Genomic DNA, 26,952 nt, shown 5'->3' with positions numbered 1-26,952 from the left:
CAGCAGTAAAATGTTTTAGTGCGCGTTTCCACGTGAAAAATGAATCGGGAAAGTTTTTAGGAAACCCTGGCGCACTTCAGCCGGCCACCGGGACCAGTTTTAAATCTTTTAGTAAACTTTTTCGGTTCCGATTGCTTTCTCCGATTGAATTAGACTGTTTAATTCGGTTTAAATCTTTGATCCTCGCACAGCAAATCCTGATTCGTTCATTGACTGTTTTTAAAAGAACTTGAAAAAACAGTATTCCTTTGGGAAAAATTTATAAAGTTAGTTTGTTGACTTTGGGGATTTGATCAATTCTAAATTTAAGATTGTGAACGTTAGGAAATTTGCAAAATTTAGAAACATTTAATGTTCTTTTACAAAAGACATTAAATATGAGGAAAGTTTATTTTTATTTCATTTAACTTGAACAAAATATTTAGGAATTCAGAGACCTTATTTCGAACGATTGAATCATTAAGTTTTTAATTTCATTTTAAGAGAAATTTGTAATTATATGAAAGAAAGAGTAGCATCAGAGGGAAAAAGGTTGTTAAAAAAGGTGGTAGGATTAAAGCAGAAAAATCACGAGAAAACGAAATAAAGGTATGAAAGGAAAAACATGGAAACCTACTAAGACTGTGCTCGGCAAAGATGAAAATAGAACGAAGAGAGAACGCAAATGTCGCAGGGGATTAAATGTGCAGAAAAGAAAAGAGGAAGTGAAACAGAAAAAGAAATGAATCCAAAGCATGAAAAACGAACAAAAGGGTATGAACAAATACTTACTATGAAAGACGACCGCAGCAGTGAACAAAATATAAGAACGCAAGAGGAAAGAAATGAGGTTTATAATTTAAATGAATATCAAGAACATATATTGTTTCTTGTTGTTGAAAATAACATAGAGCGAAACGTGAGAATTTTTCAACATTTCGGGAATTTAATACTTTGGGATAGGGTAAAGTTTAATTAGTGAATAGTTTCTTAGATAAACTTTTGATACTGTAGACTCTCGTTATATTGCCTCATTATATAGTTTTAAATTTTCCAATTTGCAAATATGGAAATTTGTAAAGTTGGAAGTTTATGATTTTATCAAAATCACCAAATACCCCAATTTCCAGATTTTTGATTTGCCAGATTAAACTATTTCTCTCAACTAAAATCCTACATTCCTAAATTTCTAGATTTTCTAAATTTTCTGAATTTTCTAAATTTAAATATTTCGAAGGCCTTTATTTTCTAAATTCTTCATACACTGAAGTGCCTATTTCATTTCAATAATACTATTACTACCCAAAAAGCGATATATTCCCAGATAAAGCAAATACAGCACTCGATATAAATTCAATTAAGTAAAATAGTGGAAAGAAGTAACTGACCGTAGTTTAAAATTTTTCCCGAAGCAAAGAGAATCGAAAAGAATTGAAGGAGGTAAAAAAGGAACGGCGAGTAACGACACAAAGGAAGAACTCGGTTAGAGGAGCCGGCGAGGAGGAGGGAGGGTTAAAATTAATAACGACGGGTCAAGGAGCGAAGCCGAGAAAGATCTATGGAAGAAATTTGATAGATAAGGAAACGATAGCAGCGAAGAAACGAGACGGTGAAACACGTACGAATCAGGAACACGGAGCGAGATAGCTAGATAGCAGCTTTGTCTTCGATGAACGGTAACTGGGGAAACGGTAACGTCGGAGGGACAACAATGGCTTATTGTGTGCAAGGTAGCTACGTGCTCTAGCGTCTTCGTTGATATACAACCGTGCCAGCTACATGTCCGAAGACAGAGCAAATCGCTTACCGAGACTAAACTGGACTTCTCGACGAGAGTCCTAATTAGCATGTTACACTGTTAATCTTGGAGAACCGCACTGACTATAAGATGCTGGCACAATGCAACCCCTCAGCTTCGTGATACTCTGATACCACACGGGTATTATTGTTGCGACGCGTTGGATGGCTTTTATACTCAAATGATAATTGATACATGGATTGAGTATATTTTTTTTACATTGTTTACATTTTACATATTTATTTTAGATGGATAGTAGGGTGGTTTCGAACGAATTATGAATTGGTACTATTTTTCAGTTTGTAGAAATTGTAACTCTGTTATGATTTAAGAAATACAATAATGTGGACTGTAATATTTTTATTTTATTTGCTAGAAGGATAGTGTTACATTTGTATTAAGTTGTTGCATATTGTGCACATTTATTTTGGCTGGAAAGTAGGATAGTAGAATCGATTCACATCATAGCAATTTGTAGCAATTTGTTATGATTTATGAAAATCCTGCTGGGAAACAGGTTTATTTGGAATATAGTAATGTGTTCTGTAGTATGTTTATTTTATTATTGACAGTCAGTTCTAGTTGGAATATTTATATTCCTATCTGTCTATATGTATATATTTTATACTAAGCGAGTGTGTAATGACATCATACTTACATGAGAATTATCTGCAAATTATCTGCTCAGATGATCGATCAGAATATACAGAAATGTTTATTCTGTTAATCCTGTCACTTTAACAAAACATTCATGGTTACATCGAAATCTTAAATAGAATGGAGACAATCTAGCTGAAATAGTCGGTGCACAATGACAACAGTATAACTCCCTCGGTGTAAGAACCTTGATTACCATGCAACGTGCTTAATCTTCGAGACCTAGAACGGCCACGAACCAGAAACAATGCTCATCCCAAATCTCTGAATACATGATGGTTTAATATTGCTTTGTATACTGGCCCTACTGTAATCTCTACACGTTTGTCAGTTGACAAAATAAGCAGAGTGTAACTACACTTTATTAGTGTATCAACTTCATTTTAAGATTTCATTTTGAAAGTACAAATTATTTACTTGAAGTCATTTCCTTGAAGTCATCAGGATTTACAAAATTAACTAAATTTTCTGAAAAACAGAAATACAAGATATTAACATATATTAACCCTTTGCACTAGAAGATAATTTTACTGTTTGCAAACAGCAACTTTAAAATATTAATTAAAATGTTAAATGACTTCTTTTGAAGTTATTATTTCTCTACTAATAATTTCCACTATTGTCTATTTCACTATGTTTATACATCACATAAGCACTATTATAGAATTAATTAAATAATGCTTCTTTTAAATTATTGTATTAAATCGAATAGCGCCTAAGAGGCGCCTCTCGAGCGCAAAGGGTTAATAGTGTTATGTTAGTAGCCAAATTATATCATTACAATTTGAACAGACCTTTTAATTCTACGGAAAACTTGAAAAATTATAAAAATTTGTGGAGATCCTAATTCGATGACCAGGAACCGTAAAAGAAACGTAAGTTCAATTTCCTCGAAGCGCATCCTGCGTGTCCCGTTAAAATCTGTTCCAGTTTAAAACGAGCCCACCGCTGTCGGAACTATCTAACACAACCTGGAGGTACGAATCGAAATTTTAATTAACCCGTATATAAAACCGAGCAATTATTTCGCAAGGATATTTCGATCGAAAGTAAGTTTCACCGTGGATAAACGTGCACGCAACGGCATTGCAATTAACCGGTATTATTACCAGCTGTTATTACGTTGGTAACGGTGTCTTGTTTCGCGTACGCCAAACCAAAATAGTGTGAATTATTTTGTCTGTGTCGTTCATTGAAGCGTGTACAAGCGAGCAACGTCGACATATCGTCGCTGTATTACGAAACGTCTACCGGCAAATTTGAAATTCAGCAACGTAATACAAATTTATGGAATACAATGACAAAGAGATGATGTATCAGCACGCAATAGCTGCGACACAGATCCATATTTAGTATGGCGGGTATGCATCGAAGCTTCGTCGTTGCACGTGTCACGTGTACATGTCACCCATCCGTCATCCTCGCGAATCCCATGAACAGTTTGCGAATTAAATCTCGTAAATTGTAGTACTTTCTGTTTAGACGAAGTACAATAACTGAACCGTGGATATTTATTCGTTGTTTACTGTCGTTCAGCAGTTTCGATAATCACCAGAAATGTTTCCCAATATTTTTCGTCTTTTTAGAAGAATTTGTGAAATCAACGGTCAGGTAATTCAAATAAAAAATTTTCTGGCTTTGTCCGTCAACCGCAAACTACGTACTACGTCAACATCACCGCAAACTACATAGTATGTTATAGAATTTTGCAATTTATTCGGGAAATTCATTGTCACGTTGTAGTTATTAATGTTGTTATTATAAATACAACGGGGTTATTAATGAGGTTGATTAAACATGCAGTGGAATGTTGTAAACATACGCAGTGCAATTAATTAAAATAAAGTTTAATTTGCTGCACATAATTAATGTGGTTAAAGAATGTGTTTTATAATATAAATCACATAAAATATATTTCTTCGTAATGTATGGGAATTTTATATAAAGGGTGTTTCACAACATGTGTAGGTCCCAAAAATACGGGATAGCTGACGTGATTTTGAATAAGATTTCTCTTTGCAAAAATGGGATCTGAAGCTTCGCTTTTGAATTATTAAGGAAAAACACGGACCTATCAGAGCGCGAGGATTACGCGTGCGCAGACGCGGGAGTGACAGCTTCGAGCCTATCGGCTCTAGGATTAAGCGCGCTCAGGCGATAGGCTTGAAGCTGTCACTCCCGCATCTGCGCACGCGTAATCCTCGCGCTCTGATTGGTCCGCGTTTTTCCTTAATAATTCAAAAACGAAGCTTCAAACCCCACTTTTGCAAAGGGAAATCTTATTGAGAATCACGTTAGCTACCTTCCATGTCAGGGACCTACACTAACTGTGAAATACCCTGAATATTTGCTTTATAAATTTTATATTGTATATTATAATAGGAGGATAAGTAAAACCTTGAATCACAATATTTATTAAAATATTTACAGATTTAATTAATAGTACAAATTAACAAAAGGTAATGAGTTATTAACTAGATATTTTGCACAAATTTATACATTCCTATATGTTTGTAAATGTGACTCATTTCGAACACCCTATACATTATATTGTTACCATGGTAATATTTTGCGGGTATCACCGTATTATAGCACGAATTAAACTACTATTTGCTTTATGGCGTTAACAATAAGGATTAAGAAACTTGAATGAATTTTAATAACTAAGTTTATTAGCTATAAACACCAGATTCTGGTGCACACTTAATTCGAAATTAAAGTAAAGCAGTAAAATAAGGTAGTAAAGGGTAAAATATAAACTAGTGTACATGTATAGTAAAACCACAGGATCTGTGGTTTCAAATATCTGTGGTTGGCCGCGAGCCGAAAAAATTCTTCAGTTTCCACCAAGTCGTTAATAGTATTGTCCATTTGAGCTTTTATTACTTTTTTCGGCTGATGCAATAATGTCAGAATTTTTAAATTGAGAAGAATCATAGAATTTCAAATTAAATTTTGAAGAATGATAGAATTTCCCAATTTTTAAATTTGTAACATTTTTTAAATATGACTACGTAAAGCAGCCATTGTTGTGGAGGAGTTACTATAATTTCTGATACACTAATGATAATTGTCTAAAAATTTTTAAATGTTTTAAAACATAACAAAATTTCAAAACCCTTTAATAACAATAAAAAAATTGTATATCGCATAAAATCGACAGTTTCGAATTGAAATTCATCCCCATGACTTCAGTCTGAAATTAATAGTCAACCTCTTTGTGATATAATGTCATCAGTTTTGAATGTTCGATGTTTTCGAAATTAGCAGTCTGATATTTGGAAATCTAATACAATGTAACATTCTATATCTAAATTACTAAAATAACAAGAAAAGTAATCTCCCAAGTTAACAGGCTAAGTAGTATATGCAACTAGCCACCTATTATCGCTCGGACCCTTGGTTAGTTTAATTACTATCAAGTAATCCGTACACGGCACGGAAGATTATAAGATTACCCGGAATATTAAAGCGCAGCTTTAATTTATATCTTGCCGTTTATGGTGCGCCGGTAATTTTGTCACGCTATTCTACTTAATTCAACGATCCAACGAAGGTTCCACGAAAATTTTACAACCCCTTTTATAATCTGCATTTTCCGAATCTTTTCAAATTTCTGCAGATTAAAAGTCATAAATTTTTGCAAATTCTGAAATTAAACGATAAGAGGTACACGATGGTAAAGAAGGTTACTTTATCGACAGGTGAAATAAAAGCCAGAAACAAACCTCCTCGTTCAATCGAAGATTAAACGAACAATAAATTCTTTTTCTCGTTCGGAGCTCATTCGAAGTTAGCACACATAAAAACAGTTCCCTGTCGTCTGTTATCGTCGCACCATCAATCACGGCGACTTCTAATCGACTTTTTCAAGCCTTCGAATACTTTCTAACGATCCTACGACCGATTAAAAAAGGAAATATTACCCGAATTACCAAAGGACTTTCCCCTTCGTTTGTTGAATCTCGCGTTAATCAGCAATCGATACAATTTTTACTGTATGTTCAATGTCATACGGTTGAGAAATTCTTTAGAAATAATTTCAAATTTTTAAGACTGAAGAAGGGGGTCAATAAGGTTGGTTTTTTGGGCTGTGTTCAATTCGGTATCAATTGCACTGATTATTTTGATGGAATTTGTAAATCACTATAACTGCACTGGTAGGAAAATTTGATGCGCCATGTCAGGTATGATTTCGGTTCACGTTCACAGTTCACTTTTTTATTGATAAATTTTTAAATTCACTTACGAATTCATTCATGAAATTTTTTAATTCATTTATGAATTTTAGAAATTTGGCATTCAAAAATTTGGGGAATTTGGGAATTTGAGGAATATGAGGAATTTGAGGAATTTAAGGAATTTGAGGAATTTGGAAATTGGAAAACTGGGAAACTGGGAAATTAGGAAACTTGAGAAATTGGAAATTAGAAAATTGGGAACTTGAGAAATTGGAAAACTGGGCAATTGGGAAATTGGGAAAATGGAAAATTAGCAAATTAGGAAACTGGGAAATTGGAAAATTGAGAACTTGGAAATTGGGAAGTTAGAAAATTGGTAATTTAGAAAATTTTGGAAATTTAGGATTTGATAATCGTGAAAGCTGGAATATTTTATTATTTGTGATATTTAGGAAACGCACTTAATCAAATCGTAATATAAATTATATTAAAATACATTTCCTTTTAACATGAATTGTAAAATTTTAGATACTTTTATAGTTTAGGCAAAACTGGAACAACAAATAATTCTAAAAACTAAATTATAAGTTTCTACCGAATACACATTTTATTCGATGTAATCCTATTGCAAGAGATAAAAAAGTATATTTCCAAATCCCCATTTGTGGATCGTGCTAATAAATGGGTTAAAAGCGTCCAGTCATTACAAAAAGACGTAATAGTCATTTAAAAAAAATATCCAAACACTATATTGGAAACAATAATCCAATATCCAAAAAACCGCGAGAATAACTCGCGTGGAGCAAAACAAGAGAAAAGGTATGCGGTCTTCTGGGGAATCGTTGTGCAGCAGAAAATGTCCATGTTGATTTTCGTGGTTGCATGAGCAGCGAGCGATTTGCATCGCGCGGATGCAACGTCTCGGGGCAAGAAGCGCGTTTCAGCCGAGTGGAGCGTATAAGGAAACGCCAGGTCGGTGTGCAGCAAGTAAATTCATCAGACCCGGCAGAAGTGGCGTTCTCGTTGCACAGAGGAAAGCTTTATTTGTCGGTGCACACGGGATGGACTTCTTTCATTCGTGACCTACGTATCTCTCTCGGCGTTACGCGTCCTCCATAAAAGTGTCAACTAAATCATCGCGCGTCCTCAACCTTTAACCACGCCGGCGACGCCGTTCCATTTTTAGAGAACCTCCAGAATTTACGGAAAGGAAGACTAACGGGATCGTGAGTTTTTATCAAGGAGCTACTCGAGTTTGTACCAATCGCCTCGCTATCGATGTTCCGCTGGGGTGAACGTAAATACCCGGACTTCTGCGGTTTTGCTCGTGCGAGGAGTCAACGGTATTGAAAGGGGGATATTTATGTACCGCGAGTTGGGTGAAAGGTCGCAATTAATTTTTGAGGAAGCGATGACGCTCTCTTTTTCTGTGCTGACACCTTGCTTCGTGTTGGACGCGTTACAGGGACACCTACTGTGCGTCGCATAAATGTACCAACCCTTGGTTTTTATTATTGAAATTAAATTGGAGGACTCTTTTGAAAACTATTCTTTCTTCACGGTAAATTACGTCGGCGGTCTTCTTCTTTTGTAAGGGTGCCTATTCTTCGCATAGAATTTTCGAATACTATCGTCCGACTTCTCTCTTTGTTATTCTCTAAATTCGCTAATGTAATGCCTCGTTTCCGTGCTTTACTCAAGATTTTATATGGGGACCACATCCCTATTTTTTGGGAAGAACTCAACATCGATGGGGCCTGGTAAGTATGAGTGGTGCGAAAGAGTAAGACTGAGTCCTACACCAACTTGGTCTCAAATCATGCTAAAGGTCTCAGAGTGATTTTCTACTTTACGAGGGCCTTAAACCGATTTTGGCCATCATCATTGACCTATTGTCCGCTTGCTCGTACACTTTTAATAAAGTATTAATTGTTTGAGTCGAACCTGGTTCCAACGCTCTCAAATTACAAATGTTTTGAAAGGTAGTGCCTTCAGATCTTAAGTCTTCACACAGGCCTTCACATGGTTTACCTTCGTCTTTATTAACACTTTAATGGCCCTTCGCACAACATGTGTGTGATGCTATCAAAGGTTATTAGCCGGTACTCTTTGTGTGATGATTGCTTTAATAAGTATCACACTAATGTAAAATGTCAAAGTTGTATTAAATGTGTTGCTATTTTCGCTTGTTTTACGTGTCAATGCATACATGTTGAATTATTTAGTGAATTTACGTAAAGTTTCATTAAATTAATTCTACAAAAATATTGCTGGCCCCTGGCGACGTTTGACTGCGTAGACGTGCGGCCATTAAAGTGTTAACCTGAGTTTTTACCTGAGGATGACGATAATTTTTTAAACAAGTTATATAAAAAGAATTTTGCGTTTTCAGCTGACTTAAATGAAAACTAATTTTTAAACGTTCCAAAAACATAATCTTGAGTAGACAATTTTGAAAGACGATGCATCTTCTTGCCACGATTATGACTTTCACTAACATAATTGGAAATTATACTATTTATTTCACAATATAGTTTTTGCTTTCAATGCTAAAAACGTTATGACTTTTTCTTTATTTGAAAGTTCTTTTCCATGAGACATTTCATTTTTTTAACCTTCATAAACGAATGTTGGGAATATAAAATGAAACAAATGAAGGTAACATGATAAGTTTGCTTGCTTATTAAACTCGGTTGACGCCAACATAAATATACAAGGGTGTATTCATGAAATGTCTGAAGATCATATTTTGTGAAACCAAACTTCACGCTGATATATCAGTTTTCTTTTACAATTTATTCTTTGCAAACTTTGAATTAGTATTTGAGGAATATGGACCGAAATTTCTTACTAATATGTAGCTGCTATTCGTTCATAAGATGAGCTTCGATAAAATTCTAAAAGAAATGCAGCTGCGATTGATTAAATCAGAAAACAAGTTATATTGTAAGTTTTATACACATGCATATTATATTTTATACATAGTTTTGGCAGCTACAGTATTCTCTCCGTAAATGTTACTTTTGACGGTCTCGATTGTAACATTTACTGTACAGGTCCTACATTTTTTGTAGTGTGCCGAACGTAGAAAGAGACAGCGATACAAAAGACAAGGAGGGATAGAATTTCGAGCATTCGGCAAACATGAAAGACTCGTGCGTGTTCTGTCTTTTGAATTTAAAAATTAAAATTCTTTATTTTTGGTTTTTCGTCAATAGAACTTTTACCATCGTATTTGCCTCGTTTTTCTGATTAAAATGACACCAAACACGATATGATTACGATCGTAATTACTTATGTAACAAGCCATAAAAGTTTGGGATGTAACATTTACGGTAGATGTGCGAATTCCTCCTAAAGGCTTGCTGTACAAATAATTATGATTTTAATTATACCGTGTTTGGTACCATTTTAATCAGAAAAGCGAGACGAATACAATAATCAAAGCTTCATTGATGAAACCCCAAAAATAAAGAATTTTGATTTTTGAATTTAAAAGACAGAAGACGCACGAATCTTTCATGCATGCCGAACGCGTCAACCTTCTGCTTCTCTTTCTTTTCCATTCGCCGTCCTCTTTTATGTTAAAAACTTTAATCACTTGTTACACACGCCATTGTTAACGTAATTATATCATGTTTGGTGTCATTTTAATCAGGAAATCTAGACAAATACAACAGTAAAAGTTTCATGAAAAAATAGTAAGAAATAAGAAAGTTACAATCTTTTCCTTTGCTTGCATTAGTTGTGTCTCACCGATATTCGATCCTCGTCGTTTCGGCGACCGATCGTGTTTCATTCTTGACTAATTTCGAAGGGGATCCCCCCAGTAGTGGGGATACAATTTTAACATTTACGGTAGAGATCTTTTTAACATTTACGGAGAGAATACTGTATAGGTTACGTTAATCATTTACTCCCGTCAGAGCAAAAAACGTGGTAGATTTACATCGCTCAAGTTCTGGAGCTCATGTTGTAACAGTATGATGTACACAGTATTAGTGTAATATAATTGACTTCGCTGTAGGGACATTAATAATGCACTATGTGCAAATTTCTGGCACATGTCGAGAATGGGTTATGGAGACTGCTTCTGAAGGTGTACTACATTGTTACTGAAATTGAAGTCAAGGAATTTTCAACGTTTATGGAATTTAGAGGTTTTAAAACTCAGGAATTTTGAAACTTTGGAATTTAGGGATATTAGAACGGCCAAATTGAAGGATTTTGAAAAGTAAACATTTTTTAATTTCAGCACTTTGAAGCTTTGAAATTTTTGAATCTTTATAGCTAAGGTTTTAATATTTTTACCTTAAGATTTTAGAACATTTGAATTTCTAGTTATGGAATTTTTGGACATATGAATTTCTATTTAAGAAATTTTTTGGCATATGATTTTTAAATTTTTTAAATTTTGAAAAATTTGGATTTTAAGTTTGTAAACGATGAAACTTTGAGAAGAATATAAAATACTACAAAAACACAAATATTATCAAATGTAAAATTAGAAAATAGTGCGAAATATTTTAAAAGTTCAAGTATATTTCATTTTTCAAAATGAAGAAAATCATGCAAAAATGACTGTTTACACTAAATATAAAAATATAAATGTATGTGGTAATAAGTATTATTGAACACCAATTGTATCATATACTGCCTTATATCATCATACTTAAATTAAACATTTTATTTCAATATTTATAAAAGAATTATCATTCCCAAATTAAGCTTCTACATCTCCTAAAACGACTGCTGTAAATTGAATTTTTTACTCCCATATTTTTAAAACGACTAATTATACAAAAAGACCTGCAATATCTTAAAATATATTCATCCAATATTAGCTATTTATTTTTGAATACACAAATAAAATAGTTTAATTTCACAACTATCCGCCAACTGTCAGGACTTAAAATAAAATCTACAATAACAGTGACCGCATAAAGAGTAATAAAAGAACGATATCCTGCAACAAATGGAGTTCCTTGAAATTGATTTGTGTAGCAGGACGACAGATTCTCCGCTTCAGAGGCAGCTAACCTGATCAGCCGCAAAAAGGTGAAACCACACGAGACATTCTGATCGGCGTGGAATTCACGAAAGCCACGATTGCCAGCTTAATGGCGCGTCCGCTCGTAAATGGTAATCGCGGACGACCTGTCGACAAGATCGGGAACAGCTCGTGCTTCCGCCGTTTGTCAAAGAAACCTATCGAAAGGTATTGGGTGATCGTAAAACCGGCGTCGGACAGGTTGTTTTCCTTGGAAACTCGCGTGGACATTGAGTTTATGCGCCATTTCGCGGCTTCCTTCGTCACCGTATCCTGAACAGTCCACTTCTGTTTCGACTATGTTCGAAGTCTTGCAGTATATTCTTGAATGTGGATGTTTGTACCACAAATTGCCGCACAAATATCGGGTACCGGACTAGGATTCTATTAAATTGTCGAATGAAAATGTTATTTACTAATGTTTAATTTAAACGGTGACGAATTAAAATTAGGTGGGTTGATTCTTAACTAGTTACATTTTTTTAAGGATTTGTTAATTTTGGGATATGGAGATTTTGAATTTCAGAATTTGGCGATTTAGGAATTTGGAGATTTGGTAATTTGGAGTTTGGAAATTTGGGATTATTAATTTGAGATTTGTTAATTTCGGGTTTGCTAATTTGGGATTTGGTAATTTGGAAATTTTTTAATTTTTGGATATATGTAGATATCTTAGGATCTGAGAATATAGGAATTTTAGAATTTTGAAATTTTGGGAACGGGATAACTTTAAAATTTTGGGATTTAAGAATTTTGGGATTCGAGGATTGAGGATTTAAGGCGTTAGGGCTTTATGGATTTAGAACTTGGTGATTTGATGGTTTGGAAATTTGGAGATTTGGAGATTTGGACATCGGGAGTTTTTAAAGATTAGAAAATTGGAAATTTAGAAATTAGGAAATTGGGAAATTAGAAAACTGGGAAATTGGGAAATTTGGAAATTTGGGAATTTGGGAATTTGGGAATTTGGATATTCGGAGTTTTGAAAGATTGCAGAATTGGAAATTTAGAAATTAGGAAATTGGGAAATTGGAAAATTGGAAAATTGGAAAATTGGGAAATTTGGAAACTTGGGAATTTGGATATTGGGAATTTTGAAAGATTGGAGAATTTGAAATTTGAAAATTAAGAAATTGCGAAATTGGGAAATTTAAAAATTCCTGAATAATTAAATTGAGTAATTTCTTTATTTGGATATCTATTAATAAATATCCATTAGAAAGTTTAAGAGCAAGTAAGAAAAAGCAAGTTCGAAATTTGCGAATTTCAACTTGAAAAATTGAGAAAGCTTATAAATGTAAGAACCTAAGAGTTTGCAAACTTAATAAATTTTTAATTAGGAAAATTTGCAAATGTGTGGATCTGGAAACTTGCAAATTAAAAAATTTTAAAACATTTACCATTTCGAAAACATACATCTTTGAAAAATTTAGCATTTTTATTAAGTGAAGAAGTTTGATCAATCGCATAACCTGTACATTTATAAATACAAAAGTACGCAAGTTTCCAATTTGTCAAGTTCACAAATGTGCGCTCAACCGAAGTAAGGCTACTTTGTATCCAATTATCGTATTCTCCTCAGTAACATTCAATTCTAGTACCAGCATGTTTCGATCCACGAAGTAAAACCCTAGAACAGAGAGAACGTTCATCGCGATAACTAAGATAGAAACCGGGTTTCCCTTTGCTTGACAAGTTTTCGTGTCCAAAGCAGATACCGTGAGCGAAAGCATCCTCCAAAATTAGGCCTTCTTTTTCTGCATTAGACCTTCTTTTTCCTCTGTATTAGGTCTCCTTCCTCGATCACCGTTGACTGTCGCCGTCCTTCGGTTTCTGATCGTTCACCCCTATTTCTCGTTTCTGATCCGCCATCGGATAGCTATCTCTTTTTCCTTATCAACGAATTCGTTCTTTGATCCTTCCTAGGACGGGTCTTAACGGGCCGATCGATCTTGCGAGCGGTCGAAAACGAAGGTGCAGGGTGACAAGCGACGGAGGAACAACCGGAAGCCGGGACACGATATTCCCTAGGAGCTGGTTGACAAATTCATTCCATCTCGCGGGAGACGCGACATCGCCATACATTTATATCGCTCCTAGGATCCGCTGCTCGATATCGAGCTTCCGTGTGAAAAACTGCCGATGGATACGTGTTTGGTCCTTCTTCCTCACGATATTCCTTCCTCCTCTTCATCTTCCCGTTTCTTCTTTTGCAGGAGATGCCACTTTCGTAGACGGCCTCCGGTATCTGGCATATTAATGCTTTATGGTAATGCCTCGTCCCTGTTTCCTCGAGAAGCGGGAATTTATCACTTTGCGTTTAATTATTTCGCGTTTTTCTTACGTTCGGGTCTCGAACAGAGACGCCAAGTGACAAGACCGGAAATAAGACGAGGAAAATGTATCCGCGTTATGAATTTATGATATCTGCTGCGGAAGTTGCTTGTTCCGCGAATCGTTTGGCAATTACCGTCCTGGAATTTTCGTGTAAATGTCGACAACTGTTCGCTGTTGTATGGTTTGCGGTACTGCGGGTTTCCTTTGAATAATCACGTATTTGAGAAGTTGATAATTCTTCATTTACCGGATTTTCATATTTCAAGTTTTCCGACTTTTATATTTTAATGATTTATCAATTTTTTGATTTTCGTGTTTGTAAATTCTTTCATTTTCAAGTCCATGAATTTTTCGATTTTCAAGTTCATGAATTTTTTTGGTTTTTCAGTCTATGAATTTTCAAATTTACTAAACTAAAAAAAAATACTAAACTTATACATTTACAAATTTTTGAGCTTTACAAATTAGCATTCACCAAATTTTGGAATTCTCAATTTTTCAAATATCCTAAATCTTTAGGTACCTAGAATAGACTCAGATATCCATATATCTCGCCTCCTAAATCCACAAATCTCTAAATTCCCAAATTTCCAAATTTTCAAGCTACTACTGTTAAATTAATTTCACCAGTAATCTTTAACTTTCCATAAAACTATTTTTATTTCAATAAGTCAAAATTCTTTGCTCGTATAAAGTCTAACCTAACTAGTTAATCATGCCACAGTAATCCAGAGTCCTGGTTTTATTCATACAGCAAACATCATGCTCCATGGATCCCTTTATGCCGCGTTTGCTCGACCACCCAAAGATCAGCGATATAGTGGTCCAGAATCATCGCGTAAATGCGAGATGTTGCTTTACTAGCCGACCATAATCGTGCGGGGAAATTCGAAATCGATGCAGCATATTGAAGATTGATGTTGTTTTTATATGAACATCCCCGTTGAGCATTGATAGCGGTATTCATGAGCGGCGCAATGATAGATCGTTGTTACGCGAATTCCGCGCATCATCGTGCTTTCATATCGAGCCTTGCTCCCTTTTATGAAATCGTTACATTCTACTTACTCGGAACGGCATTATTGCTGGCCGATGGTTACATTTCGCTTGACACGAGACACCAGCGTTATTCATCATCCACGGAAATATGCACCTCACGCAAATTGATTCCCGTGAAGCCGCGTTTCACGGTCGAAATTCACGTGGTGTTTGTGGGAAACCTTGTTTTCAAGGATTTACACGAGACTTGTGTCATCGAACTTTGTATCGATTTGATAGTGAAAGTTAGTAAACACCTGGAGATATTCGATTACAAATCTCACATATTTTTTAGAGTACTCTTTTTAGGGAGATGGAGGATTTTTTAAAGGAATTGATTCCCGCAAAGCTGCGTTTCACGGCTGAAATTCATGTGATGTTTGTGGGAAACTTTGTTTTTAAGAATTTAGATAAGACTTGTTTCATCCGTTCACTTTGTATCGAATTCATTGACGCTGAATGATAAAAATGAGTAAACTGGAGATATTACAAGTTTCACATAACCTAATAAACTCCACATAATATGTGAATTTCACATGTACATTTGTTAATGATTCCTTTCTGAAATTATACAGTAAATCATCTTAAATTTTTCATCATTTTCTATAGAAAATTTTCTGTAATTCTCTAGCTTTTTATGAAAATTTCAAATAGCGCTGCCTCTATCTTTTACATATTAATCCCTTAGCTTATATTATCTAGCCAGACTGGTGACGCACATTACAATTCAAATGTGACAAACATGAATCATGTCTGCATAAAGATTGAGTTTTGAGTTCAATACCAACTGTATAGTTAAAGATTGCTGGATCCAAAATATACCTAAAATTTGAACATTCTCTATTTACCATAACCTCGTAATAATATTTAGGTAACTGTAACGCAACTGCTGAAAAACTTGTAGTTTAAGTGGTTAAATACTATAATTTTAAATTAATCTTCATTTCGATGCTTTTAAATTTCTAGTATCATTAACGTACCACTGATGTATCCCTAACGTACGAACATCACTATTATTTACATGCAATTGAGTTTTCAAGGAATTTCACGATAAAGTATGCCACTGATAGCACAAGTCTCCCGCTGCGATACGAAATATTAAAATGTTAATATCTTGACAGAGAGTGAAATTAATCACAACATGGTATCCTTTTGAAGTAGGCATCGCGATGCAACCAGGATGCATCGGGAATAACAAGAAAGCGTCGGATAGGAAAGAAAAGCGTAATGATACGAAGTCACGCGATGTTATTTCGCTCTACTGAAAATATTGTTTTCCTCGGTCAGCAGGACTGCAAAGGAAAATAGATTAATGAAACAGTTCCCGCTTTTGCATCGGTGTTATCGTTTCTCTGGGGCCGTGAAGAGGAAACAAATTAATGGTACAGCTAACTTTGAATCGACATCGGTGAAACTGTAACGAAAAACAAACAGTGAATCGAGCATTTGATATCGTAAGAATAAATATGCTTCCACGGAAGTGTAAAAAACTGTAATTACGTTGTCGTCGTTTAGCTTACCGATGAATATCGAATGTTGCTCCATCGAAGTGAATCATTTGTAACCGCTTATTTACGTCCCACGATTCTTTGCCGAACGAGTGCTTTCAACAATCGAATCGTTTGTTCTTTCCTGGACTTCTCGTATTAATTGGTCCCGTTGATTTATAACGGTGAACTTTTTTTTCACAACGATGTAAAATGTTTCACGTGCTATGTTGCAGTGGGTACGTTCCACGGTTGAATAATTTCTGGAACAAAATTGTTTTCATACCATTTCTGTTATAGTGGTTTTTAGGTGTATACTTTCTTCTGTGATATTCAAAGCAAAGGAAAATTTATGGGAGCTTACACATTAATTCTAAGAATTGTTAATAACGCTAACAATGAACAGTTGTCTACTTCTCATCTTTTTTTTTTTAATCATAACTATTGTTATAAAACCTCCAACATGTCCCGAGCTAGCCCATATTTAGATCCTAGCTCGTATTCAACTTTTAATATCCAGTAAGAATCATTGTGAAAATAGGTGATCGGAGACGAATGATAAATTTGAATGTACGTCAAGTTGAATGACGACATGGAATCTATCGTAGAAGAATGAGCAGAATTTTGAAGTGAACCACAAAATGGTTGGTTCCCCTTTAAACGGTTACCGCGATAATCGCAGGGTCGTAGCATGCACGCCACCCCCGTCCGCGGTCTCCTTCTATTTATCTTATTTTTTGCGGACCACCGTCCAGCTCCAAACGACTCCAGCACCGAGTGAGTAATTATTCAAACAAGTAGAGTTGCAAACCACCGGCGTCGCTATCCGTCCCTCGTTGTGTCCCGTGGAATACGGGGGGAGGAAAACGGGGGTGAGCTGGCTGGGAAACGGTTCACGGGGGTGAGACGAAGCGTCAGGGTGCACAGACTCGAATGCTGGGACGTCTGAGTTGTATATAGGCAAACAGTGGCGCACACGTGATAAAGTTGGAGGAAGTAAGTTACAGTTATACCGGCTAACCTCGCGAATGAAGAGTTATACCGGGAGCTTCCTCTCCCTTGACTTACCGACTGGCTCAGCAGGGATTAAAACACCGCTAACACGAGGAATGGGCCTTTCCTTCGGTATCGCAGCCCGCAAATACTAACCCTATTACCAACGACCAACCTGCCTGCCGTGATAATAACGCACCGGCTAATTTCCCAAAGTCTCCCGTTGCTCACGCACGATAATATCCTCCTCGAGGGTGTTCCGCTCGAGACATTACGAATTTCCATCTTTCGTTCAACCTGCCCCTGTAGCTTCTTGAACTTTCTGCGGTAAACTATGCTAGGCTGTTTCGTGAATAATAGTTCAACCGGCCTGCTGCTGATCTCATATAAACATATATTAAGAAATATTCGTTATGAAGAAATATATAAACAAACAATTACTTACCAGTAATGCATCTAAAAAATGTGAAGAAATTTACAGATATGTTTGACAAATATGAAGAAATATTTCTATATGTGAATTAAACACTTAGAATCCCCTATTGAGTATTATTCACAAACATTGCTATACGTTATTGTTTCACAAAAAATATTAAAAAGTAACTCTTTACCTCTCCATGAAATTTACATCTATTTCCTGTCTGAGGTAGATATTCAGATTTAAGTGGGACACTGGAGGAATTTCTCTTTCATTTTATTCCTGTTTAAATCTGAAAGTGTCAACTCTTTTAGTCAAGTTGGATGTCACTGGTGTTTTCTTTTAATTTCTGCTGAATTTAAAGATGGAGTATTCACTGGACCTGTGGTATATTGGAGTCATTGCCTTTTAATATCTCTTCATGGTTCAACGAGATCGTTTCTAGCGGGTTATGAGAGCATTTTAATTCATTATTATTGTAAATTTAACGTAGTAATATGTATTTCTTGTAAAGAACTTTGTACCTCGTTTACTATTTTTTATTATAGTATGCTTTCTGTAACGTAAAACTCTCCATCCAAGTTACCTAATAAAAATAGAAACCGAATATAAATTTAACAAAATGAGATTCGAAATCTCTTCAATCATGCAGAACTGATCAGAAGGAATACTTTATATGTTATGATCAGCAAAACAATGGTGTGAAGGAATTTTTCATTCTGGAAGATGAAAGTCTTATTTTTTCAACCTCCTTACGTTTTCAGCAGTCTGTTTTCAAATTAGCCAGAGTAAGCACCTGTATGTACTTCGGAAACGTGATTTCCTCGGAACATTTTCCAACACTGACGATCTTCCGTCTGCTAAAAAGCCTCGAAACTCGTCGCAAACGAATCCCCGCAATCCTTCTTCCCGTCCAAGCCGATCTTTCCTCTCGACTTCACCGACAGAGAGCAACGATTCCTCGGTTGTGTCCCCTTGCACGAAACGGCAAAAGTATCCCGCTGGATCCTCCTTTGGCGTAGAAGGTATCGCTAATGAAAATTAGCCACAAGCGGCGGCTAATTACGCGAGACGAGCTGGAGCTCGTTAAACAGCCTTCGCCTTAAAAATGTTCCGTTAAATGGCACGTGGTCGAGAAATAGAGGCAGCCGGTCGTCCCGGGTATCAAGACTGCTCGGGAACACGTCAGGATTTATGAGGGCAGACGAGTTAATTACTAGCTGGTACAACGAAGCGCAAAATAATTACTTTGCCCGCTTATGTCGAACGTTTCCTTCCAGGAAATCAACGATCGGGAGATTTTGGAGATACTACGTGTATTTGAACAAGTACAGTCAAGGGAAAATTTTGATTACTTAAGAAAAATGTTAGAACCGATGGAAAGGAGAATTTTATTTCAAAGAATTTTATACAGTTTGGTATTAGGTTGTTCAGAAAGTTCTTTTCGTTTTTTTAATAGGTGTTAAGTTTGAAATATTTTGCGTTCAGTGTATTATTCTTAAGTAATATATAATCCGTTCTGTTCTACCACCCTTCTGCCATCTTTCTGGAAGCCTCATAATGCCACTTTTCCAAAATTCTCTTGGTTTACTGTTAAAATATTCTTCAAGACCGATTTTTATTTCATTAATTGATGTGAATTTTTTATTGCGAAGAAAATTTTTTAGGGAAAGCAACAAATAATAATCCGATCACGCAATGTCTGGAGAGTATGGGGGATGTGGTAGAACATCCCAATCGATGTCTAAAAGTTTCTTTCGCATAGGTAAAGAAATGTGTGACCTCGCGTTGTCATGGTGGAACGCGACACCACGTCTATTCACCAATTCTGGACGTTTTGTGAATATAGCTTCCCTAAGTTTTTCGAGTTGCATGCAATATTTCTCGTTGTTAATTGTTTCCCTTGGTTTTTCATCGAGGTAGGCCTTGATAAGATCGGTGTCAGTGGTGGATGGACGGCCGCTGCGAACTTCATCTTTAAGATTGAAATTTCCGGCTTTAAACCTCCTAAACCAATTACGGACATTTTGAACAGTTATAGAATGATCCCCATAAACATCACAAATCTCCTTTGCGGTATTTCCAGGCGTAATGTCTTTTTTAAAACAGTAAAACATGACATGACGCAAATGCATCTCTTTATCTTCCATCTTTCACAACGCGAAAAATACGGGATTCAATTTCTACTGATGCTTAAAACACTCCTCTTGTAGTGCCAGAGAATGACACTGGACCAAACAATTGATTTTGGAGTGATCTGGATGTTTATTTACTTAAGCACAACAATGTAAAGCCTCGAGCGACAAACGCGAAAAGAACTTTCCGGACAACCTAATAAATGAGTTAGGAATCTTGGGATATTGGAAATTGGAGGATATAAGATTAACAAATGTGGAAATATAGGGATTTGACTGTTTGACAATTTAGGAATTTGGCGGTTTAAGATTTTGGTTTGTTGAGAATTTGGAATTTTAGAGATTTAGCGGTCTAGGAATTTAGCGTATTGGGAGTTTGGATTTCTAGAGATTTGGCAGTCTAGGAATTTGACAATTTAAAGACTTGGCGATCAGATGAATTTAAGCAATTTAAGAATTTAAAAAACTAGAGATTTGGTAATCTAGAAATATGAGAATCTAGAGATTGAGTAGTGTACGAATTTAGCAATCTATGGTTTTGGAAGTTTTGACATATCGAGGTCGTGGAATGTGGGAATTCACATATTTCGAGATCTAGAAATTTGGAAAGTATATTATATTTAAGCAATTTGGGAGGCTGAATATTCCGAGATTTGGAGTTTTCGAAATTTGAAAAGTAGGAATTTGGAAATATAAAATATTAATAATCGCAAATCCGAAAACTCGAAACTTAAAACTTAAAAACTCGAAAAATCGAAAATTCGAAGACTCGAAAACTTGCAACCCTGAAAATTGAAAAACTTGCAAACTTGTAAATTGAAGAACTTGAAGCTTGAAAACTCAAAAACTCGAAAACTCGAAACTGAAAAATTGGAAAACTAGAAAATTAGAAATCCTGGTATTTTTAATTTCATAAATCCTTCTATTTCCGAATCCTAAATTTGTGGCCTTAATTCGGAACCACATTCTCCGTCCCAAATTTCGTGTCTTGATTTACCGTGCAAGTCGGTTCCCTCGAGCTTCTCTAGTGACAACCGTCGCCCTCGTCAATGGTCGAAACACAGCGAGTTCTATTGAATTCAATCAATTACCAATTCCAAATACGACAATCGGACACGTATCCGCAATAATTCACGGTAATCGTCGAGCAACGCCTTTAATCCTGAGGCAAGGATCAATAGGTGGCGTTCATTCGCATCTAACTAACCGATGTACCATGGACACAAGATGGATGTTCTCGTTCATGCATCCTCGGGATAGTTGATTTGGCACAACAGGACCATAAAACAGGCGATTAGGTGAAGATTAACTCCTCGGGTCATAGTAGGCCGGGAAGACCAAAAACCAGCCCTTCTGGCAGCCCTCGCCTTCTCATTCAGCCGACTGCTATCGTTCTAAACATATCTGCAGATTCCAAGAGCAGCAGCGGCTCGGATACCCTCGTGGCTATGGGATTTAAAGGATTCCATTAATGGGGTTACTCTACCTCGGCCGTTATGGGGTCGTAACGGCTTTCTAGCAGAGTCCACCTAGTGCAGGCTTCACGGTGCTGATCAATGTTGAATTTCTCGTTTCTCGAATCCTCTTGATACGATGCATTTCATTAACACGTTGCTGAATACGCGAATTCGTGGCTTTCGGTAACTACTTTTGATCCTCTTCGCCTTTTCGCCAAGAGGATGAAGCATTTAAAATATAACAGTGTCTGGAGCTTGGAATTTCATTTCTGTTTTCGCTATCCTCTTACCATCAAATCGTCACTGCGGTCTTTGTTGTTAACTTTGCTTATGGTAATTGGAGGAAAAGGATAAATATAGTAAAATATTAATGTACGGATTGCGAAAGCTGCGGTAGATTATACCGATATTAGAATGATGCTTGTTTAATTAAAAGAATTTTTTCTACAGGGTATCTAGATAACATGTTCAATTTTATGCGTATACAGTACGTGTTACGGTGTATTCTTAAAATCGTAAAGCTATCAAATTTATCTTTATTTGATGGAATATTCTTGGACATACAACTATTGCCTTTTGCTGCTTATTACTGACTATTTGTATTAACAAATTTTTCTGTATAACATATTTTGTAAAGACCCATTAAACTTCATGATTTTATTACTGTCGAACCGTTAGGTGACGAGCGACTACGCAATTGTTACCTTAGGTAAAAATTAACCTCAGTACTAACATTTTGCAAGGACGGTTCTAATTCCCTTCTCTTAATATTTTTTTAGCCAATCCAATACTTCATTTTAACCATGTTGCTTGTCCACCCAGCAGCACCATGTCGACCGCACTCCACATTTCAATTTTTGGCAGAAATATTCTCCTTAGATTGTTCAAATTCTCTCGTCAGCTCTCAATAAGTCAAGTACGAAATTTTAGAGTCCTCAGTTACGAAATGCTCTTTTAAAGCGCAACAAGCAAACTTTTGCGTAGAAATAAATTGAAGATATTTATCCTGAAACAGTTGTTCATTTTGTGTCTGAGTGGTGTCACTGATCCACACATTAAACTAGCTTGCGTTTTCATTAAGTTAAACCGTTACTATACAACAATATGAATATGTAAATATTAGTATAATAGAATATATAACAAGATTAGTTCTTGTTAATTAACTATTTGTTACATTTATATACGAGTAGCCAAACATTTTTCAGTGACTGTAAATGTAATGTACCGGAAGATATATGATTTGATTTGAATTGTAAGATTAAATTGATTTTGTATGAAGCATTGTATCCGACTGGTTGCGGTAATTGTTTGTTTTGAAAGTTGCCTTCATTTTGGGTGTTCAGACTTCAATGAATTATTCATTGTTAGCTGAATTGTCAGAACAAATGAATTAAATTTATTGTTTCCTCGAAACAATAGCTTTCGATGTTTTTAGTTTTCGCTTACGATTTAATTTAAATTTCCACACGAGCTTCAATTATTTCATTGATATAACATTAATTTATTGCCCTCAATTTGTATGGATCATTTATCTTTATAGGATTTAAATGTTGAAGCAAATGCCACTGATGAAGTGTCTTTGAGTAATTCGAAATGCAAAAATGATTGTAGCAAAAATCAACTTTACAATTTTTTTCTCAAACCTTACTAAATCCTTTCAGTTTCTTCCAGATTCTGTATTCTTTGTTTAGGTATAATTCTTTTGTCTCTTTTTCTATTTTTGCGCTAAAAGATAATGATAAGATCACATCTCACTTTTCTTCACTAAGATTTCTGTGATTGCTGGCATGATTGTACAGCTACAGTATACTTGCCTACATATGATACTTCCGTTCATGAACAATAAATTTTAACACTTTAGTTGCCGCTCGCACATCATGTGTGTGATAGCCGGGCCAACCGTTAGCGTCCGCTTACACAACACGTGTGTGATGAATTATGAATGTAAACAAATGTGGATATTGCTGTTGGCCACGCATTTCACCGCTGCGTCTTTGATCTTAATTATTGTTTTATTGCCTCTTTTTAATATTAGTTTTTACACTACACACTGTACTACGTAAATTATGGAACAAATGCCGGCGGTTCTATACCCAAAGCTACCATATTTTACAAATTAAATTGTTTGTATTATTAAACTTATTATTACATTGTCGTTGTTTTTTGCTCTACGTATATTTGCACATGTTGAATTATTTCGTGTATTTACATCAAGTTTGTCAAAATTAATTATTCACAAATATTACTGATCCAACGTTTGACTGCGAAGACGCACGGCAATTAAAGTGTTAACGTTTACTTTGCGAGATAGATATTAGGAACCTAGGTGTTAGGTACATTCAGATAATTTACACAAACCTAAATCTACAATTCCATACTTGCATAAGAGCTAATTACTGCAATACGAGGGCAAACAAAGAAAGTTAGAACGTACCTGCAAACTACGGTTAGGATTAAACTCCATCATAATGGAACATGAATCAGTCGCATTTGAAATGTCGCTCGTGACTCGATATTACTAGTTGGGTGTTTAATTATGTCAGCTTCAAACCACGTATCATTCCGTTGTCTTAAAGGCCCGCAGAAAGTTGGAAAGTCATTAAAAAAACGTGATACGTAATGGTGGAGCAGTTCGTCGAGGAGCAATTCTTTTCCCAGGTTACGAAGCCTTTTCCTCCAGCGCGGTAGCAGTGACGGTGCACTAGACACATAAATTTCTCTATCTCCTCGCTCATTACAATTTTATCTTTGCCCCGTTTGATTTATTCGGAAAGTTCAGTAACTTCGCCATTGTGCCCGCGGAGCAGGGAAGATTGCATTGTGCACTGCAGCCAGGAGCGGAGGGAGCAAGTTTCGCGCGCGATATGCTAGCAACCTGAGTCGTAGGAATATTTCGTCCTCCCCCTCTTCTGTCTTTCTCTTTCTCCGTTTATCTGGTTAGCCTGGTCCAGGGAATTTTCTTCTCGCTGTCTGCTGGATTATTACGGCGGTGCAGGTTTAATTAAAATTTAAGGTAAAGCGTGTTTGTAAGCCATAAGTCGGACGATGCTCGTTAAGCGACACCGGTCCTTCCATTAATTATCGTTACAGGTGTTTGCCGTTAGTGATGCAAACTTAATTTCGCCGCGAGTACGATTCCTACGAGATCTGTGTAAATACGTGGAGGTTGTTCACTGTACTCGCTATTCAAATTAACGCGGGAAGTTTACCATCGATGACCGTTGTTCTTGGTTTGCGATAGTTTCAACGTGAAGTGAAACTCGATGAAGCGAAATGAAAATAGGGGCGATATTAACATATTTGCAACGGTACCATTCTCACGGATACAAGTACAGAATGTAGTGTATAAATAGGTAGAATTGTAATGTGCAAATTGGGGCAAAGTTATATTTCTCAAATTTAACACTTAATGGACGGGTTGTTTTTTGTTTTCCGAGAATTTTTTAACACTGGGCCTACTGGTCTTGCACACTTAACTTGAAATTAAAATTAAAATAGAAAAATTATATAGAATATATATTATATTTATTACATATAAATATATAAATTAATATTCACATTACACAATATAAATTAATATTCGCATTAATTTTGTATTTTTGTGTTGATAAAAATCAACACAGATCTCAAGAAAAAGCTTTTTAATAAATTTTACAATTTAAAATATAAAATTTCTATATGGGTCAAATGACCGGTTTGGTGATTTTAGTGTTAAGAGAATTAAATATGTACGTATGGTTTACAGTTTTATAAATCATCGTTTTTATAACATTTTCGTTATTTGTTTGTGTCCAGTATTTCTTAAGAGTGTATTCTGTAAAACATTCACCCCTCTGAAATGGAACCTAATAGAATTGATATACATATCTCGTAAATTCTTCCATACTTGACATTTTCACACATACAAAATTATTAAAAGTACCTAAAAAGCAAAACTGCGCTGTAGATTCAACAGACAAATAGCACTGCAACGGTAACAAGAAAAACCCAGGAAAATGAAAAATAAACGTAGCTTAGGAAAAATTCAAGCAAAAAATCTACGTGGTCTTAGGAAGTCAGAAAATGTAAATTTACGTGGTTCGCTAAGTGTTAATAGAGCGCTACATTAGCCAGCTATTGTATGAATAACGGTAGTTAGGTTAAAAAGGAAACCAGTCTCGTAAGAGTGAACACAAATTTGTTAAAGTAAAATCATTAAAATTCGTAAAACCTAAAATCAGTCTGTGAAATATACTCATATTTTAACTGCATAAAGTGTTACTATTTTATATTTGATATATATTTTCTAAATAAAATATAACTTATCTTTAAAATGATCTCTGAACAGTAACTGCAGAATTTATAGCACAGCGACCTAATATGGAACACTGTAATATTTCACAGGAAGATATTACGTGTCGTTGGCTCATTCATTTTGATGAAACTTTTTTGATGAATGTAGAACAAAGAGGAGGCGAACTATATTATTATTGTTGCATATATCGTTATTGTTAATAATCATTGTTTCGGAAGATATGTGGGATTTAATTCTTTGATCACGAGATTTTTCACTGTTATAATGAAAAATATTGACGGATAATTTGTGGAAAAGTATAAAATCTCTTTTAATGTAGTAAAAGGGATACTTGTAGATAATTTTGTGGTTACGTTGATATTTTAAAATTGGCTGCAATGTGTATGTGTTATGGTTTTGTTTTTAATACAATTGAAAAGATGTAACGTATCACGTTTGTGTTTTAACTGATTACGGAATAGCTAATGTAAATACAAAATGTAATTTAAAATAATTTTTTGTCATTTACTACTGAAGTTAGGGAAAATATGTGAAATTGGAAATTTTCAGGTTTCTAAATTTCTAAATTGCTAAATTTTCAAGGTTCTTTTCACGATTTTTCAGTTTTAAAATCATCAAATTTTTGTTAATTTCTAAATGACAAGTTTGTATATTTTAACATTTCGAATTTTCCAAATTTACCTCCTGGATTACCAAATTTAAAATCACTGAGTACTCAAGTCAGCAAGTCCTCAAATACATAAATCCATAGATTTTCAAATTTACAGATTCATAAATCCCCAAATCCCCAGAACCTCAAATTTTCAAAGTTTTGAATTTTTAATATCTCAAATTTCCATATTTTATAATTTCTAAATTCTCACATTCTCAAATTGTCATATTCTCAAATTGTCATATTCTCAAATTGTTATATTCTCAAATTGTCACATTCTCAAATTGTCATATTCTCAAATTATCACATTCTGAAACTATGACATTTTCACGTTTTCTCATTCTCACATTCTGACATTCTCGTATTCTCACATTTTCACATTTTCAAACCTTCATATTCTTAAACTCTTACATTCTCAAACTCTCACATTCTCACATTCTCACACTCTCACATTCTTAAATTCTCAAACTCTCAGA

General features: G+C 35.2%; 1 protein-coding gene across 2 annotated transcripts in view; it reads left to right on the top strand.

The window, feature by feature from the left end:
- Positions 1–26,952, top strand: part of LOC100874918 (mind bomb 1) — a 488,386-nt gene that overhangs the window by 312,014 nt on the left and 149,420 nt on the right. The window lies entirely within an intron of this gene.

The sequence above is a fragment of the Megachile rotundata genome, chromosome 1, assembly GCF_050947335.1.
Source record: "Megachile rotundata isolate GNS110a chromosome 1, iyMegRotu1, whole genome shotgun sequence".
NCBI lineage: Eukaryota > Metazoa > Arthropoda > Insecta > Hymenoptera > Megachilidae > Megachile > Megachile rotundata.
Note: the sequence above shows the minus strand (reverse complement) of the source record. Positions and strands in the feature narration are given on the sequence as shown.